Source organism: Macaca nemestrina, chromosome 3, assembly GCF_043159975.1.
Source record: "Macaca nemestrina isolate mMacNem1 chromosome 3, mMacNem.hap1, whole genome shotgun sequence".
NCBI classification, from domain to species: domain Eukaryota; kingdom Metazoa; phylum Chordata; class Mammalia; order Primates; family Cercopithecidae; genus Macaca; species Macaca nemestrina.
The window spans coordinates 173945316-173964580 of NC_092127.1; the positions used below are offsets into that span (position 1 = coordinate 173945316).

Genomic DNA, 19265 nt, shown 5'->3' on the forward strand with positions numbered 1-19265 from the left:
GCCACTGTTGTTCCAATGGTAACTTAATTGGAAGAGTAATCACTAAGATGACTCATCGCATGTTGTGTCTGTCCATTTGCAAAGTGCACAAATATAGAAGAAACACGTTCTGTGGACCCTGGGATGTTCTAGATACTGGACTACAGTCATGAGCAAGACAAACAGCTCTTGCTCTCTCACAGCTGTCATTTTACTGGTGAGAAATATACTAATCTATAGATTATTCTGGATAGTGTTATATACAAAATAGAATAGAGTAGTAAGATAGAGATAAGAATGGAGAGTGTGGGTTAGAAGCATGGTCAGGGATGGCCTGTCTCAGCACGTAACATCAGAGTTTACATCTGCATGATAAGAAGCAGCCAGCTTTGGGATGTTCTGTAGGGATTGTGTTCTAGGAAGAGGGAATAGCAAGTGTAAAGGCTTCAGGTAGGAACAAGGTAGAAGTATTCCAGGAACAAAAAGAAGGCCAGGACTTTGGGAGGCCGAGGCAGGTGGATTACTCGAGGTCAGGAGTTCAAGACCAGCCTGGCCAACATGGCAAAACCCCGTCTCTACTAAAAATACAAAAATTAGCATGGCATAGTGGTGCACACCTGTAATCCCAGCTACTCAGGAGGCAGAGGCAAGAGAATTGCTTGAACCTGGGAGGCGGAGGTTACAGTGAGTCATGATCATACCACTACATTCCAGCCTGGGCAACTGAGTGAGACTCCATCTCAAAAAAAAAAAAAAAAAAAAAAGAGAGGTCAGGATGGCTGGAGTGGAATGAGGGAAGGGGACAGGCATAGGAGATGAAGTGGAGAAAAGGGCAAAGCCAAATTAGGCAGGTCTTGCAAATCCACTGCCTGATTGATTTTATTAGCTTTAAATGAAGTTTCTTTCACTAAATACTAAAGCTCATTTCCTTAAAGTTTAGTTAATCAAGATAAGAGTTTAAGTTTTAAAGGTTGTATTTATAGTGCTTACTGAGGAATTATGATATTAAGAAAGGAAATAGGGTCAGCACAGTGGCTTATGTCTGTAATCCTAGCACTTTGGGAGGCTGAGGTGGGAGGATCGCTGGAGCTCAGGCCATCAAGGCTGTAGTGAGCCATGATTCCGCTAACTACACTACAGCCTGGGTGACAGAATGAGACACTGTTTCAAAAACAAAACAAAACAAAAAAAAAAAAAAAAAAGAGAAAGGAATTTAAGGAACCCTTTACAATACAATAATGCTCCCTATAGCTAGATGGGGTGCTTAGGACTTCTCCAGTAAGAAAATATTCGATTTATAACAAGCATTGGCAAACATTTTTTAGAGGGACAGAGAGTAAATATTTAACATTTGAGGGCCAAGTGGCAAAATGCAGGATAATATTATGTAGATAATTACATAACTTTTGTGTGCATGTGTGTTGTAACTACATAACCATTTTCGAATGTGCAATTCCTTGCATCTCCATTTATAATGTAAGCATTTAAAAATGTAAAACTCATACTTTGTTCATGGGCTATGCAAAAACAGGTGATAGGTCAGTTAGCTGTGGGCCATAATTTGCAAATACTGAGTTTATAGAAACATAAGAAATATTTTTCAACAAAATAATTGCCATTGGCATAAAAAAGGCGTAGCATATTCAAACTCCAAAGAACTTTTAGTTTGAGCTGTAACCAGCAAAAAAAAACAAAAAAAAAATTTTAAAAAACTTGGATGATTCTGTTTTACGGAACGCAAATCCTACTGGTTTTGTATGTGCCAACTTAAGAAATAGTGTTTGCTGACATTCATAGCATAAACTTTGACAGAGGTGATGCCTGTGATGGTTAAATTTTATGTGTCAACTTTGCTAGGTCATGGTGCCCAATTGTTTGGTCAAACACTCATCAAGATGACTGTGAAGGTATTTTGCTGATGAGATAAACATCTAGAGTTGACTTTAAAAGAGAACAGCAGTAATGTGAGTGGACCTCATCCAATCTGTTGAAGGCCAGAAGAACAGAAGCAAGTTTCCCAGAGACAAAGAATTCTGCTTCAAAAAGGTAACAGAAAATCTTGTCTGAGTTTCTTGCCTGCCAAGCTGCCCTTGCAGATTCCAGACATGCCAGCCCACCCAATCACGCATAGCCAATTGCTTAAAAATAAATCAAGTATCTATGTATGTAGATATGTATGTATGTATGTATGTATGTATGTATGTATGTATCCTATTTGTTTTGCTTCTCTGGAGAACCCTGACTGATAAAATGCCTTTAGTGTTTATTTAAGTCTGAGATATTGGAAGTTACTGTGACTTTTTGGAATAAGACCAAACTGTTTCATTTTAATTCCCAAGCCCTATGCTTCATCATTAAAGACAATATAAATATAGACTTGGTCTACACGTTGCAAGAGTCTGTGGTCCTGAATTTAGAGAGCAGTCAAGAATTTTGGGAGTTATAACCTTAAGATTGTATTCAAATCTTACATATCACCTGTCTTTGAAAAAGCCCTCTGTCCATAAATAGAATTTACAGTTGTTCAGCAATTGGATTCATTCTATATGCAAGTCTTTCTATTTGCATGTTTCCTCCCTTGGCCTTGTAAATAACCCAAATAAATCCTCTATGTATAGTTTATGGGAGTTCCTACTCTCAATTAGTAATAGAATGCCATAAAGTGGCTGTATCCATTGCAGAAAGAACTCTTCTCTCCTCATTAACTCATCGCTTCAGAGAACTCAGTGCCTAGGGGAACCCTCATCTTGTACCAGGGTTTCAGGCTGTGCGATATTTTTTTCCCCAAGAATTGAATGATTGTGCTATTGGGGAAATAGCATCATCTGTGACAGATAACTTCTTTATTGGGGAAGATGAGTAACAGTGACTGCAGTACTGATATCATACTTAAAAACCTAAAGGGGAAGGAAGGTGATAGCAGGTATCACCCAACACCTGTCCATAAAGCTGATGATTCATCATACCCAGATCATTCTGCAGGAATAATACATTCATTGTGTCATGGCTGCCAAATCTTCCCAAGTTTAATAGCTGCTGCAGACCCATGGTGCAGTAGAAGCCTCTGAATTAAGATGATTCAGTAGGTTCCAATTCATCCTAAATAAGTGGCTGTCTAGATAAATGAAGTTCATCAAATTGCAATGAATACCATATAACAACCTTGCTGGGATTGCATGCCCCTGGGACATGGACCGTGTCTAACTGTGTGCTAGGCAGCAACTCCTGTGCTAGGGCTTTGCAGTCTGTGTTAAATAATAACAATATGACAGTGTGTTTGCCCTGAGTCATTTTATTTTTTATCAGGAAAGTTAATGCTCTAACTACATCAATTAAGTCACTTAAATTTGACTGGTTAATGAAATGCCTTTATGGAATGCAGCCTTGGAATATTTTTTTTTAAAGCAGCAAGGAAAAAAAAAAGCAAAAAACAAAAATCACTATTAATTATATTTCAATGTTTTTAATAAAAGACAACTCAGATTCAGGTTTTATTTTAGTTAATAATCTGTATTGAGGAGATTTCCTCCGCTTTGCAGGGTTATCTTTGCCTAGATACTTTTTTTCTCTAACACGCTGCGGAGACACTAGGCTGGTGAAACAGTGTGGTTTCAGAGAAATTGAATTGTTGGAAAGTGACCCTGAGTCCTTACTCTGGAATGCTTGGACAAAGAGATAGTGGGGCCAGCTTCTCCTTCCACAGTGTTTTCCCCAGTGGAAGGAAATGCATCCAAGTTTGGCTTTCCCTGATCCAGGGCCTCCTCCTCTCCAGTAAGGGAACTATACTTCTCATGGTGCTACAGACTCCAGGTGCAGAGAATGCCTATAAAGGGCTGATACTCATATCCAGACTGTTGGATGCCAAGCAGCCTGTACGTTTTCCACAGACAGGATTGCTTTCTTACACTTGCCCATACAGTAGGGAGTAAGGAGTGGCGCATGGTCACTTCCATGGAATGGAGACTCACACTGCATGCACAGCCATGTCCTGGTCCTGGCCCAACTCTGCAGGATAATGAGAGGATCACGTGGATCTGTATCTTCCCTTTTCTAGCTAACCTTTGGCTAAAGTTTCTCCATTCTCCAAAACCTCCTTACTCCTACTACTTGCCCCTATTATGTGACATCATGGAATTCATCGTCAACTTTATCAGCAAGATGGGGTTGATCCAAAGGATCTGACTTGGCCTTTAAAGTCCTCAATTCTAGAAACTGCCTCAGTCCCCATAACCTGGCAGTGTCTTTTCTTTAAGATGATGTATCCCCTTAGCACTAACTAGGCTCATCTCCTTGGTCTAATGGTTTTCTTCCTGACACAGTGGGTGCTTTGCCATTTAAGAGTGAGGATGCAGATGTTCAGGTGAAGCATGCGTTCTAGAACCTTCTCACTGCTCTTTACCCACTGTTTGGAGCAATGCTCTGCTGCTGTTTCTCCTCCAGTGGTATCCCTGCTGTGTTGGGCTGTGCAGCCTCCTTTTGTTTTGCTGCCGTGGGGCTATTCATGCACTTACAATAAAGCCTGTTTTCCATCTTGACATAGCAAACAGGAAAATGGAGTTTGGGATAATTATAATACCTCTACCAATGTTTCCCTTTCAGAAGCCAGACTGCAATGCTGAAATACATTTACATTTTACAAATGCTTTTGTGGTGTAAAGGGAAAAAAAACAATGGACTGAGAATTTGAATATGAGGTGTGAATCCCAACTCACTGCTTGGGAAATCCCTTCATTTCCCGGCTTCTTAGTTTTTGGATCCATGCAGTGGGAAGCTGGGGTGTGAAGAGTTACCATTAACCAACTTCTCCCAGAGAGTTTATATAAGGAGCAAGTAAGGTGCTGTGTTGAAAGTACCTTGTGAAGTTGAAAATGTTACAGAGGTGCCAGTTAGTGGATGTCCTTTTGGGTAGAAGGAACAAAGGGTATTATTCCCATTAAAGACAGAGTAGCTGAGAAGTAGAAAGGTAAAGAGACTTGACCAAAGTTGTACAGTTAGTAAGTGACATCTGGGACTAGAACCCAGAATTTCTACCTTCAATTCTTTTCTCATTGAGAATAGTGAATCCTGATTAGAAGGAAAAACAAAACCCGAAACTACTGAGATTCTTGAGTTCTAGGAATTACTCATAGACTTTCATCACTTATTTCACTGCAGGTGGCAACCAGACAAGTTCAGCTGTCTTCCCCTAATGATTTGATTTTGATGTTCTGTGAGGTTAACAGAATCTTACATATGATGTCTCTAGGTATTTGAGGATAGAAAGAGTAAAGGGACTCTTTTAATCCACTTTTTCTACATGGGAAGAGGATGTCGTTTTTAAACATTTTATGCATCTCTGAGCCTCAGATTACTTTCACATTGACACTACCTAGTATATTCACCTCTTTCCTTCTTACTAGGTGTTTTTAGAGATCCTGCCTAGTTTTTAAAATAATTTCAATAGTGCAAGAAATCTAGAACCTTGTGTGTGGCTCTGTAAAGTGCATTTACTTGCACAAATGACTGTCTCAATGAGGTTTTACCCATGGCAGGAGATGGAGGTCCTGTCACTGGGTGGTTTTTAACTTTGTTTCCAGGACCCAAGGTTCCCATCCTCTGTACTTTGTAAATCCTGAGTTAGATCAGGATTTTATTGGGCAATTTTCTCTTCCGTCTGGGACCAGCCTGGGTTCGGTATCACTGATCTATGTGGGTGATTCTATCTGGTTTGTTGTCTCCTTGCTCTCATACCCTTAGGATCTATAGGGCAAAGTCATGCTGTCAAGACACAGACCAGGAAGCTCTCTGAGCAAAGACTTTCTGTAAGTAGCAAGAACAGGAAAGACTCAGTTCCAGTTTGTTCCTCTTTAGCTGAGAGGAGCAGGATCCACTTGTACCTCATCTGACTCAGCACACCATATCCTTCTGGGCAATAAATCATATGGATTACCTGAAAAGTAGAAGCATGAAGGATCCAGTTCATACCATACCCAAGTGCCACTCTCAGGAATTCAAAACTCCTTTCTTCTTTAGGGTTAACTAACATTATACTTTCAAGCAAGGCAAACCAGTTATAGATGAGGCAAACCAGTTATAGATTTTTTTCCTTTCTCCTACAAATACATGAATGACAGGCTATTAAATGGATGGTGGTTATCAGCATTGATGTTCAAACATCATCAACTGTGTCTTGCATCTCTTACTTCAGACAACTACCAGGCGAGGCCAGCTGCCTTCACCTGATCATCTTGTCCTTGGTTACACAATGTCAGTAGAATGGAAGGAGATGTGAGGTGTATGTGCTGATGTAAATCTTTGGGCAGTGGTGATGTGGCATGTTAGAGATGTACGTAAGACCAGGCAGGAGAAGGCAGTGCTTTGGCCATGTAATAACATCTAAGGAACAGGCAAGAAACAGTTATAATGGGAAGAGTTTTGAAGTCATGGGAAAAACCATGTTTAGAGAGTGTTTGGCACAGATGTGCTTTCTAAACCAAAGGGGATAAAAACCTCTCAATCACTAGAAGTATAATTAGGCATCAGAGATATTTAGGAACCACCACAAGTTATTTATAAAAACTCTCACCCCATGTACTTCTCATTTCTCTTGGCTTTGTGAAATGGGAATTCAGAACAGAAACAGAAGAAACAGGAAAGGAAATTAAGATTTTGTTGCTGGGCTTCATGAGTTAAAGACAGAATTTCAAGATATTGCTGTCCAAGAGTTTGAGAATCTTTGTGCTATGTACATCAGCACTGACATCAGGAAACATTGCCTTCTGGATACCACTGTGAGACAAAGCACAGAGGCGAACCACACAGAGCAAGGCTAATGTACTGAAATATGGCTGTGGTCAGAGAAAGATGGAGACACCATCATAGACATTTCTAGCAGATAAATTTTCTTATACCTGCAGAGGTGTCAGAGATTGGGGTGCACTAACACTTTGTGTTTATTTGGTGTAAACTGTCAGACCTAGCAGGGAATGTAATACAGCAAAGTAATTAGGAAGGAGATAGAAGAGTCAAATTGTCTGGGTTTGCATCCTTGTTGCATGGTTTACTAGCTGCATCAGTTAGCTATTGCCACAACAATGCTGAGTAACAAATCACTCCCAAACTCAGAAGCATGCCAAAAATAGAATCGTTTGCCTACTCAGATATCTGTGAGACAGCCAAGGTTTAGCTGATAAAAGCTGTGCTCATCTGTACTCGGTATCAGGCCACTGGTTCAGTTCAGGTGTACTGCATTTGCCTTTCATCCTTCTGAGACTGGCAGGCTGCTTGGGTCATGTTCTTTTAATAGCGAAGATAGAAGTGCAAGAGTGAAAGTCCAACCACAAGCAAGCTTCTTCACACTTTGCTTATGTCACAAGTCACACAGTCCTAAAATAAGGAGACATACACTCAACTTTCTATGAGACCAAATCAAGTATCATGACCAAGTTCAACATCAGTGGGACAGGGAGGGACAATCTTCCAAGGGAAGAGTGGGTTGGAGAAAAAGGGGTGAATGTTTGAGGACCAATAATCTACCATACTGGCTCTGTGGTCTTCAGCAGTTTGTTTATCCTCTTTTCATCTCAGTTTGCTCATCTGAAAAACAGGAAAATAAAGGTGCTCAACACAAATGTAAGGTTTAAATTGGAATAATATATTTGAAGTGATTAGGAAAGTTCCTGGCCTATAATTATATAATAAATGTTAGCTATTATTTCTATCCATCTATCGTCTATCTATCCAATCTATCTATCATCTATCTATTTATCTATCATCTATCTATCCACCCATCCATCTACCTACCTACCTACCTTGCTACCTATTTATGATCTGTCATCTTTCATAGATTTTATTGTGTTACCTCCTTGCTGGAGTCACACTTGGTTATTAATATCTGAATGTTGTAATACTCAGGTTTCTTAGTTGTAAGCAATGAAAATGACTCTGTTAGATTGAAACATATAAATAACTCAATTAAAAAATACTGCAAATGAACCTCAGAAAGTCATCAAGATAGCAGCAGAAAATTTCACTTTGGGCCATCCATTTATAAGGATATTGCTCTCATTCACACTGAATACTGGATGCCATCATCGTTCTACTTTTGCCTCTGGCCTTGGGCACATGTAAGCTGGATGTTGAGTAGACTCTTCACTGTCCCAGCTACTTCCTGGTAGAAGTCCCTAGAAGATGCATCCTACTGAGGGAGAGCAGGCCACATGCACATGAAAAGGGCTTTGGAAAAGTGAATTTTGATTTTTGCTTTTTTTGACATTTCTAATGGAGTTATATAAAACATTTCTCAATGTTTGAGGGATTTCCTCTGATATAATTTTTGAAGGCAGACAACTTAACTTTGGGCCAGGAACTTTCCTAATCTCTTCAAATACATTATTCCAATTTAATCCTTACTTTTGTGTCGAGCACCTTTATTTTCCTGTTTTTTATATATGAGGTAGACCAAAATGTCAAAGACCGATGCAGCTGTGGTATCCAGTACCCAAATTCAGGTTTTACTTCTGGATGATGGCTTCTGGAAGGTTTACAAAGGGTTATGAGTGTTTCCTTGTGAGTAATGAATGGTCTGAGGGTGAAATTTCCCCTCATTGGTTTTGTAGCTTTTTGTTTCTCTTCTTAGCACTCACGCTAATTGTGGGTGATTTTCAGTTTTCTCTAATTTTGAGTGATTTTCAGTTTTCCCTAATTTTTATAATCAAGTGGTTTATCTTACTGGGTTCAAACAACTAATTTGAAATCAAGCCCCTGAGTTTCAATATTAAGCTTTTACCTCTCCTTAGTGTGTATCATGGGGTACATGTAGAAGTTATCAGAAATTAGTAACTGAACATAATTTTACCATGTGGACCCAATCAGGCATTACTAAAAGGAGGTACCGAAATGGATAGGCATGCAGATATTATTCTTAGTTGGTCACATAACAATGACTTTATGGATCTGGTTTCCTGGCAGCTATAGGTTAGTTTGAATCAGCCAGACAAGTACCCCTTTTCTGGGAGAGTAAAAATTGCATAACCTCAGGATGAATTTTGGTTCTTCACTTTGCTAGCTGTCTGTCCTTGGGAATGTTAGCTAACTTTTCCAAGATTTAGTTTTTTAAATCCCAGGAATATCACAATTCGTACTTTAAAGTTTCTTGTAAGCCTTAAAGAAAATGCGTATTAATATTGGGCAACATTTTTTTTTTCTTACCATTCTGTTCTAGCCAGTCTTTCTTTTTTTTTTTTTCCTCTTGCTTGAACGAGACAAGTTCCTTCCTGTCTCAGGGTCTTTTTTATGCTCTTTACCACTTATGTTGCCACTACAAAGTTTTATTTATTCATTTATATAGCAGATATTTATTAAGTGCCATCTCTGTGCCAAGCATTGTTTTAGGTGCTAGGGATGTATCAAAGCATAAAATAAACAAGAATGCTTTCCTGCTTAGAGTTTACATTCTATTTAGGAGAGAGAGTCTCAAATTAACACGTAAAATGGGAATACAAGCTAAAGAGAAACATAAATCAGGGGCAGGGATAGAAAGGGTTAGGGTTGGCTCTCTAGTTTAATTGAGATAGGTACAGATTACATGTGCCCTGTGCACCTTGGCACCCTAAAATTCCCAGCCCCTTGCAGTGAGATGGGGCTATATTACTAGGTTTGGCCAATGGATCCATAGTCAAAGTGATGTGGTCACTTCCGTTTAGGGCATTGAAGAGTGCCTATGCATCCTTCATGGCTGTTCTGTCACTGTAACAAGAAGGCTGGCCATGTGCTCTAATAGTGCCAGTAAAAGATGGCAGAGCCTTCATCAACCTGACTCCCTCAGTGATTGTGTGGAAAACCGTCCGCCTGACAAGCCCACTGTAAACATGTAATACAATATGAGTAAGAAATATATATTTGTTGTGTTAAGCCAGTAATTGGGTGTTAATTTGTTACCACCATGTTACCTAGCTTATCCTGACTAATACGGCTGGTTACACAAGAACTCACTTTTGAGTCACTGTCTAAATGAGGTGAGGGAGTAAGCAGGTTTTTCATCTTTTGATTTCAACTTTCAAATCTTTCCTTATCATTTGTTTGCAGTCACAAGACCTTAAAACTGAACAAGTACAGGGACTACTTTTTCTTTTTAATTGCACTTCAGCATACTGTGAATTCAATACTTATTTGTAAAGTGAATAAATATACAAATGAATGAATGAATTGCACCAAATAATTCTTGGGACCAGCCTGGACAACAAAGCAAGATTCCATCAAAAAAAAAAAAAAAAAAACCTGGATGATGGTGTGCATCTGTAGTTTCAGCTACTCAGGAGGCTGATAAAACATGACACATAAATAAAAAGATTCAAAAAAATTATTGGGACAAAAAAATTTTTTAAGGTAAATATTATTGCATGTAATGTATTGCTATTTCAACATTTAATCTCCCCTTTTTCTTTCTTTCTTTTTCTTTCTTGCCTTGCCTTGCCTTGCCTCGCCTCTCCCCGCCCCGCCCTGCCCCGCCCCGCCCCTTTCCCTTTCCCTTTCCCTTTCCCTTTCCTTTCCAGGATCTTGCTCTTTTGCCCAGGCTGCAATGCAGTAGAGCAGTCCTAGCTCACTGCAGCCTCAAACTCCAGGGTTCCAGCGATCCTCCCACTTCAGCCCCCAGAGTAGCTGAGGCCACAGGCATGTGTCACCATGCATGGCTAATTTTTCAAAACAGGGTCACTATATTGCCTAGGCATGTTTTGGACTTCTGAACTCAAGTGATCTTCCTGCCTCGGCCTCCCAAAACACTGGGATTACAGGCGTGAGCCCCCACACCCAGCCTAATTTTTTTTTTTTGTCTCTCTTATTTCATGCTCTTCTTCAAATAAAAATGATAATACATATTTACTTAAAATGTTTTGGTTAACAACAATATTAATTATGAGATGCATTTGGACATAAGGGAAACAGGAGTTATGTTGGAGCTGAGGGGCTAATGTGTATATCAGTTTTATGGCTACTGATGTATAGTTGATGGCAGTTAATAATAGCTAACAACCATTTATTGAAAAATTACTATGTTCCATTATGATACTAAGCCACATGTACTAACTTGTTTAATCTTCATAATGGCTCCAATAGTAGGTTTCATGGTTTTCCCCATTTTATAGTCATGGAAAGATTGAGAAACTTTCCCTAGTGACACAGCTAGTAAATGACAGAGCCAAAACTTGAGCCCAGCTACTCTTATTCCCAAGCTGTGCCATTTACAGTTCCACCATACAGACTCCTCCTGGACCATCCTGCCTCTAGATGATCTACTGGAAGTAGCAAAGACTTCAACAGAAAGGTGGGTGGCTTTAATCTTATGCTTTGCCATTCATGTGACTCAGCCTTTCTAAATATGTCTGCTTTTCTCTGGGTCTGTCTGCTTCTCTCACCATGAACTCACTTACTCCTTCTCTCTATAAATCTCTCTGAACTTGCCCACTTTGCTCATATTCTCATTCCTCATAACCTCAGTGACTGCTCATGCCTTGGCCCTCTATCATTACTTCTCTCTATAAATTCTTTCTGATTCTTTCAGAACTCAAGCAAAAGTTTGTCAGGCTCTTGGACTCCACTCACATTTTGACACCAGCCCAGGTCATAATTTCTTGGCCACCTCATAGGCCACATGTGAAGTGTGGCTGCCAATCATTCAGTCATCTAAGCTTTATGGTGGAAACAGTGTTCCCTAAGAATTGCTGGAGTTCAGTGCTTGGTTGAAGCTGTTTACTTTATTTTTTTTATTTATTTTTTTCTGAGACGGAGTCTCGCTCTGTCGCCCAGGCTGGAGTGCAGTGGCCGGATCTCGGCTCACTGCAAGCTCCGCCTCCTGGGTTCACGCCATTCTCCTGCCTCAGCCTCCCAAGTAGCTGGGACTACAGGCGCCTGCCACCTCGCCCGGCTAGTTTTTTGTATTTTTTAGTAGAGACGGGGTTTCACCGTGTTAGCCAGGATGGTCTCGATCTCCTGACCTCGTGATTCGCCCATCTCGGCCTCCCAATGTGCTGGGATTACAGGCTTGAGCCACCGCGCCCGGCGAAGCTGTTTACTTTAAAAAGTTTATGGGCATGGCAGGGATAACAACTAATGTATGTACCATTATTAAATGTCTGTGATGAGCATGAGCCTGGCATCACATAAGGCACCTTAGAGACATTGGATTATATAACCATGGCCTTTCAGAGTAGGCGCCATCATTATTTCCATTTTACAGACAGAGATACTGTATCTTTTAAACTTGCCCCAGAGTCCATGGCAAGAAAATAGCAGAGCAGGTATTCAGACTGTTTTGACATTTTTATTGTACTAAACCAGAAGTTTTCTTTGCACATGTTTATTTTATTTAAAAACCTCTACTCCCCTTCTATCTGACATAAATAGAACACTTGAAAGTCACCACTACTGTCAGTATTAGAGACATGTCAAATGCTGTCACTTAGCCAGAAAGCTGCTTTGGAATAACTGTAATATTATACAACATGACAAGCTCTCATCCACAGTGGTAACTTTAAAACCATGGGCATGGGGCTTGTGCAAAACTCTAAAGCCATTAGCTAAAATCCCAGAGCTAAAAGGCTGAAGAATTAACCACTGAACCCAGTAGAGCCTCAGCCCTGGATAGTAGAGGCCACTCTGCACTGGTAGGTTATTTTCATTCAAGGCAAAATATGTGCCGACATTCAGTTTTCTGTTCTGGAGCTAGCTGGGCACATTATCTTCTCAGTATGGATTGGATGAGGGAAGTGAGAAACAAACAGCAAATTCTTGGCAGCCAAAGGCAGGCAGGCAACAGAGAGGGGAGAAGAGCTGTCAGGGACTGAGGAGGAGTAATTTGACTCTTGTGATGTTCTTGCCATTTTTTGTCAGTCATCAGCTTGCTGTTAGCAACTATCTTCTTGATAAACTAAGGGTGAAAGGAAACCACAGAAGAAAAAGACTGGAAGAGGTTATCTAATCCTGCCTTTATTCTGATCGTCACTGCCAACAGCCAGGTTTTTAGCAATTGAGGTAATTCCAGGAACGAAAGTGCCCAAATTACAGAAACAACAACATTGAATTACATGAATGATAAAAAGAAATCCTCATAATTATGGATAGCATGAAGGTCCCAAATTAGCATAGGCTTAATGTAAGGTTTGCTACATTTATTTTTCTATATTTGTTCTGTGTAGTGTTGACCGATTTTCTTCTTGTTCACAGTAAGGTGACCAGCAGCATCCAGCCTATGTGTTTCCTCCTTCAGGAAGAGAGAATACCCCTCTCAGTGTTTCTCCCAGAGAGCAAAGGAGATTCTCTCCCAAAAGCCCAGCTCAGATACTCTCCAGCCTCCTTTGTACCGCTTGAATCTCATGCTTATTCCCAATCCAATTACTATGGCTTTGCTGTGGACTTCGCTGATTGACTTAAGCTAATTAAGAATCACCCTTGGAGCTGAGGATGAAATCATCTCACCCAATCTGGAAACTGTAAGTGGGTGGAAGGGTTGTTGTCTAGAAATCCTGTTGATCACTAGGAAAGGAAATATATACGGAGTGACAACCACAGATCACATGAGGACTTTGTCAAATCACAGCTGGAGTCCTGCAAATCTCCTAATTGAGCTCCTTGCCACTGGTTTTGTCCCTTCTGTTGCATGTTTGATACTGCTCCTGATGACAACAAAACGAAACTTAAGCAGCTCACATGGCATACAAACTCCATTTAAACTACTTCCTAGCTACCTTCCGGTTCCCTTTTTATCCCTTCCCCACAATGAACTATGTGAAGCTCCCTAAACACTTCCAATCTTCTCTACCTGGATAATTGTTTACGATTTTTCAAGAGTCAGCATCAACTTTTCCCTCTGGAGGCCTCTCATGACCTCACCACCTTGGGTTAGTCTCCCCTACTCTGTGCTTTCATAGCAATCTGAGTTTATGCTGTATCACAGAAACATCGATTTGATAATTTTTCTTTCCCTTCAAGTATGCAAGCTCCCTAAAGGAAAGGCCCACAGTCTTGTATCCTTAGTACCTGGGACTCCACATGCATGGTGTAAGCATACAGTCACTAAAGGTGTGTTTACAGAATGATTCTATTTGCCATTAAACTCTGCTAAGTTGTGTGGGCACAATGAGAGCAGAAAACAAATGTAAACCTTGGTTGATACTGTCATAGAGCCTGTTCACTAAAAGAATAAATGAAGACATGTAAGACAGAATGTGAACCATCTTCCAGCATCTCAAGACGTAAATTAAGAAGAGCATGAAACCAATCTTTGTTCACGAGACTTATAAAATAAGAAGCTTTCCAGTGCTTACCACTTAAAAAAAAAAAAGGTAATTATATTTTTACTATATTCTGCCCAGTTTTTCTTCCTTTATCCTCCAAGAAAAGTGGAGGGTAAGATATAGCGGGTTGGTAGGGGGTGGGAAATATGGGATAGGGTTGGTTGGTCTTCACCCGGAGATGTCTGTGGAAATATGTGGATACCTGCATACATGGCAACTATGGTAATTCTTTGTGAACATCCAGTTGCCATCCCTTTGAGCAGGTTGAGTGTTTAACAGTGGATAACTCTTCCCTAGAGTACTAGTCAATTTTCTTGTGTGAGAATCAGAAAGCCTATTTAATACCAGGTACTCATTCCAAGGCTGAAAAGAAAAAAGAATATTATATTAAGTGGAAATGTAGTAAATTTACTACTGATCTAAATCTTGCCTTGCTATTCTGCCAGTGTTTTATTTCAATTCACTGCCAGATAAAGTTGCAACTAGTTTTTAAACTAATATTTAATGTTGGAGAGATTTAGGGATATAATTTTTACTAGTATCAATGATACATTAACCAAATTAATTAAATACTAGCTTATACTGAAAAAAAATAAATGAACAAAGGATTTTTTAATGCAGTGGTCTCAATTTATTGTTTTTTTTTTCCTTTGTTGCTCAGTTGCCAGTTCTCAGAATTCAATCTGCACTAGGTACCCCAGTCATTAGTATGAATTAGCAACACTCCACTGTAATTCACTGTAATTCACCAGAGATGGAGTTTTGATAAATGGTAAAAGGGTTTTAAGAGAGATCAGTGTTGTGAAGCCCAGTTACAGGGAGACCAGGTCTCTTTGGTAACTAGGTTTTTCTTTGGTTTCCCCATCTTGCATTCCCTATCATCTTATAAAAGAAAAAAGATAACATAAATGAAATCCTTAATAAAAATCTGAATCTGAACCTAAGTTTTAATAAACTTAACATTAATAAAGAGTTTGGGTGATTAGAATAAGGACTTCTAATCAATCCAGACAGATAAGATCACAGTCATAATTGCATTGGCTGTTATAATTTCCTTTTCATTTACTTGTACCAAATGGAAAATAAAGTCTTGAGATGTCTACAAATGGAAATGAAAATAATGGTTTTCAGTGATAATTTGATAGGAAGTAATTGGCCACCTGAAGGGAAAAACCCTCACCGTGGAAATAATTACAAATAATTGGATACTGTAAGATTGGACTATATTTGATGCACTCAGTACAATAAATACTCTTAACTAAAGATGTCACCATGGAGGTCTGAGAGTATTACGAACCATGTAAATCAGAGACAATACAAGAGTTTACAGACTGGCTAGTCATGGTCCAACTTTGATCTATACATATTACTTATTTGGCCAACAAAATTACTTTGACTTATATTTTAATTAGCTGTCAATACTTTGAAAGTGGAAGATGAATGAAGTCAGGATTTATAGTTTTTCTTTTGAAAAAATTAAAATGTCAGGCAACACTGGCATCTTATTGCCATAATTGCAACAATCCTGTCAAACTGGGACAAGCACTAGAATTACCCACAGCCCTGGTTGATCCGCTTCATGCATTGAGAAGTTAGTATGGCCCTTATAGGTGTTTGAGTTGGTGACTCTAGCTCTGATAACATTTTCTGTACTCATATGTAACTTTTCGTTTGGTAAGTTCACATTTTGTAACTTGGTTCATCTCACAATAACTTTTTAGAATAAATATCATTTACAGAAAAATAAAGTATGACTTTATTTAAGTAACTTACCCAGGGAGATAAGTCAGTAGTAAAATGAAGCCAGTACATGAACCCAGATCTCTTGACAATTAATCACCTTATCTTTCTACTGAGCCCCGCTCGCTCTGGTCTGAGATCAATTGTAATGCTCTCAGTGAAAGTAAGCCTCCTGTATTTGGAGCCTAAAGTACTAGCATTTGGCATCTTTGATAAAATAATTTGTTTTATGTGAGAAATGGCCAAGAATTAAGATACGCTTCAGAATTCTGGCCCATAAAAAAACTTCTGCAAAGTGTCTTGGGACCATTTGTTAGTTAAACAAATGATTAATTTGAAATTCCTAACTTTAAACACAGAATATTAGGTTTTGCAACTGGTGGATATAGTGCTTTCTTTCACTAGGTACTTAGATTTTATATTTTAATTTGAGCTGTGTTTTAGGGAGACCAGAACCTTGAACAAGTTGAGCAGATTATGTTTCAAGTGGAACCTCCTTTAAATAAGATTACATGAAATATGACATACACAGTATTTTGGAATCCTTAGGGACCTCTGAGAATATTCTCAGCAAACATTATAGAACAGAAGAAAATTTTGTGTTAAACAATGTTCTTGTAAGCTAGCCTCTTGGAATCTTGTCAGTCCTGGTGCTATCATTTTTTCAGGAATTGTGCTAGCTATGCCATTAATTCATAGAATGCTTTTTCCTGATTCTACTTCATGATTCAGAAATAACACCTTGATAACCATTTCTTTATCCTTTTATTTACTTTAAGACCAGGCTGAGCAGACACCTCCATGGCAAAATGAGTATGAAAAAGCAATTGTAAGAAAATAAAAGTAAATGGTCAACAATCATATTAAAAAAAATCAACCTCACTAGACAGAAGGAAATACAAATTTAAAATATATAGTTTAAGCAAAATAATAGTGAGATATATTATGAATTGAATACTAAATAGTAAAATAATTTTTAAATTATTATAGTGTGTTCAAAAGTTCTAGGAAATGTGTATGCTCATATATTAGGGATATAAACATAAATTAGTTTAGCTGATCTGGAAAAAAATAGTATTTGTATCAAAAGCCTTAAAAATTTGAAAATAGTTTGAAATTATAATAGCATTACATGATTTGAAATTTATCCTGTGTAAATAATTAAGGGTGAACACAAATATTTATTTAGAGGAGGATGGTAATCATCATGACATATTATATTGTTAAAATATATAATAATAATAAATTGGAAGCAAAATAAATTCCTAACTATAGTATATCAGTTCAATTTTAAAATATCCATGCAGTTGAATTGCCATGTAATCTGTGATGCTGTAGAATATTTAATAATATAGAAATACGTTCTCAGTGTGAGTAAAAAACAAGTTTTCTGAAAAGTATACAACATCTGATTCTATTTCTGTATACACACAGATACCTAGAAATTATAAATTATGGAACAGTGCACTCTAAGATGTCACCTGTGCTTATCTGCATGGTGGAAATATGAATTTATTTTTCTTGGTGCCTATTCATATTTTCAAAATATGTTTCAAAGAATGTACATAAGTTTGTAATCAATAAAAATAGAATTGCCAGCTTGGGCAACAGAGTGAGACCCTGTCTCTACAAAAAAAAAAAAAAAAAAATGGCCCAGTGTGGTGGCATGTACCTGAGTCCCAGGTACTCAGGAGGCTAAGATGAAAGGATCACATGAGCCCAGGAGTTTGATGCCGCAGTGAGAAAAATCGCACCACTGCACACCAGCCTGGGTGATGGCATGACTATGTCTCTTTAAAAAAAAAAAAAAAAAAAAAAGGTAGATTTGAACGTTTTAAAAACTAGCTGAACATTATTATTTCTTAGTAAATTTAATAACATACACAACCTTATGTGGTTAGAAAGAATTGGGGATTATTTAAATCCAAGCTTCTATCGCACCTTACTTGAAACACTGCAGTACGCTCCTAATTGGTCATGCAATTCCACAGCTTAAAACTCTTCAATAGTTTTCCAGTGCATTTAGAAGAAAATCCAAATTGCATACAAGACCCTATATGACCTGATTCGTTGTCTGACTCTTCAACGTTTTCCCTTCCCTCCAGTCCAATTTTACTGTTTCTGCAACAAACTAAAAATTTTTCTGCCTTGGGGATGTCGCACCTGCTGTTACCTCCTGCCTGGAATGTTCTCCCCTTTCTCTCCCTAATCCTGGCTTTTTGTATGACTGGCTGTCTCTCATCTTCCATGTTCCAATTCAACTGTCACTTTCCAAATGAGTAGTCATCTCTTAACAAAAACTCTTTGTGGCATCAACCTGTTTCATTGCCTTTAGAGATCTTCTCGCTACATCAATTTTTCTGGCTTAGTTAATGCTTAGTTTAGTCGTTATCAAATACTGATTATTTCTATAATAATAGTTTCTTTCTCCAAAAGCTACATTAAGGCAAAGGCCTGCTTGGCTTGTTCGCTACTATAGCCCTAGCAGGAGAAAGGTGCTTTACATGTTGAAGTTGGTTAATAAAGAAAAGTTTGCCTCTGAAGCTACACATGAAGCTACTCAGAAATAATAGAAACTGAAAAATGACAAATGGCTCCATATCCAAGGTGAGACCCTCAAGAGCTGCAGCTGAGGACCCTTGCCCTTTGGCCATGAGTCAGTGTTATTAGCCACTACTTTCTTACCAGCTTGTTTCTGCTCTGTTCTTTATACAGTTAGGTTCTTGATCCTCAACTTGTTCTGTGTATTTTTCTTTTTTCAGTGTTTCTGCTGACTCATTTCTCCTAATTTGGATTTGCATATAATATATCACAGAGATTGCTATAAAGCAAAATAACCCTAAAAGCATTGTGGTATTTATTTTACGTGACTTCAAAATGGCTGTATTAACATTAGTATTAATTATAGTATTTTAACAAAAAGTGAAATACGATTACTATCAACTTCTACTCCAGGGCTGCCCAACATAAATATATATAATTTTTTAATTTTCTGGTAGCCACATTTAAGAAAGAGAACATGTGAACTTAATATTCATAGTATATTTTATTTAAATCAGTTCCAGAATATTTGACAGGTAATCAATATAAATGCATTGAATTCTTTAGTTATTTTATTTGTACTATCTTTGAAATCTAGTATGCTCTTTATGTTGATGGCAGGTCTCAATTTGGACTAACCACATTTCAAGTTTTCAAGATCTACCTACATATAATTGGTGGCTACTATATTGAGCAACACAGTTCTACATTTTGTTTTTAGACTTTGTTCTACCA

The 19265-nt window shown here is 38.4% G+C and overlaps 1 long non-coding RNA gene across 1 annotated transcript; it reads left to right on the forward strand.

The window, feature by feature from the left end:
* The first annotated feature begins 1755 nt into the window (after positions 1–1755).
* On the forward strand, positions 1756–14289 carry LOC105487842 (uncharacterized). The gene is made up of 4 exons (XR_011621425.1): positions 1756–2025; positions 10512–11281; positions 13180–13445; positions 14137–14289. It is a non-coding gene; the product is annotated as an uncharacterized lncRNA (long non-coding RNA).
* The last annotated feature ends 4976 nt before the right edge of the window (positions 14290–19265 follow it).